Genomic DNA, 1,740 nt, shown 5'->3' with positions numbered 1-1,740 from the left:
GAGAGTGGATATTATTAAATCCATATTCACTCCATAGCTGACACGCTCTGCTCTACCACCAATTCCGTTCTACTATCAATATAATATCTTGAAACCATTATTAATTTTATGGACATTGGATGTATCCATTCTTGCCTATCCCACCTCGATCCATTTCAATTTAATTTACCTTTTTAAACATAAAATAAGGATAAAATGATAATTTTATATAGTGGAGTAGGATGGAACGAGGTATGTAATTACCATAACCACTTCAAACCAACTATCCAAAAGAAAAAATCTATCTGCATCCACTTTTTTTTTTTAAAATCCACTCCATTTGAAGTAGAACGGTTTAAATTCATTGGACGGTTTGAATTTTATTATCTCTAATTTTATTTTATTTTTATTGTTGATTGAATATGAATTTGTGATTGTACTATGATTATATTGTGTTTGTATTTATAAACTGTAATTGAATCTCAAGTAAATCTAGTTAATAGTTTGCATAATTTTGTATGAAAAATGATAGGATTTCTTATATCAAATTTGGCTAAATAACTTGAACTTGTTTCGATCTAACTTAAAATTTATAAGGGTGCAATTTAAAAAAAAAGGTAAATTATACCCTTAGTCACTAAATTATGAGTAAGTTTTTGTTTTGTTCACTTAATTAAAAAATGTATAATTTGATCATTAAATTATTCGAAAGTTTTCATTTAATTCATTGAACTATTCAAAAGTTTTTATTTAAGTTATTGAGTTTGGGTTGTTAAGTTTTTTTTTGAAGGTTTCGCTAGTGAACTCCAATCGACTTAGATCCAAGTTGATCTGACGATTAGTGTTGGAGATCGGAGGAAAAAATTATTTGAATGGTTCGCAAATTCGTGATTTCAAAAGTTGTTTCATGAAAAAAAAACTAAATTGTAGAAGAGAAAGAGAAAGTGAGCTTTTGATTGATGCAATCAATGGAAAAAGAAAAAGACATAACATCGATTTAATAATCTAATGACTTAAAATGAAAACTATCAAATAATTTAATTAAAAAAATTGTAATTTAATGAAAACCCCACCATTCTTGACAATTGTCATTCCTATCACATTCTAATATATATATTTTGAATTTCAATCTTATTATAAGTTCTGATAATATCTGCTATTTTTTTATAAAATGTCTACAAGTACCTATAACCCCCCAACCATAAATAGGAGGATAATACGCTTCAGCGCACTAAAACCCACGTCCTCTTGCATTGGCAACAATACCCATACCAATCAAGTTAAGACTCAATCGACTAAGTTACAGTATTTTTTAGTATTAAAAAAATAACATAAAAATATAAACTAATATAATTAGCCACAACCTCAAATTTCGGTAAGATTTTTCCCAAGTGGACCATGATCTTTAACACAAGATCCCCTTCAAATATTCAATGTTTGCAAATTTTTATTTGGTTTATAATGAAAACTCAACTTGACCCTATTTGCAAGACTGGATAATCATTTTGTTCCATTATTTAATTTTTTTATGATCCCACTTGATGCTTAGAATCTAAAATAGAGATTAATCATAATCATAATTTTAGTGTTTGGCCACTTGCATAATTATACAATATACTTTCTTTTATATGAAACATCAATTGGTACTAATATATGAAAATCTTTGGTATATATATATGTGAGGATTTCCCAATGCAATTTGATTTGTTTCATTGTGTCATTCGAGTAACATGCAAATATATATGAAACCAAGATTCGATA

This window comes from Gossypium hirsutum, chromosome A12 (assembly GCF_007990345.1).
Source record: "Gossypium hirsutum isolate 1008001.06 chromosome A12, Gossypium_hirsutum_v2.1, whole genome shotgun sequence".
Lineage (NCBI taxonomy): Eukaryota > Viridiplantae > Streptophyta > Magnoliopsida > Malvales > Malvaceae > Gossypium > Gossypium hirsutum.
Note: the sequence above shows the minus strand (reverse complement) of the source record.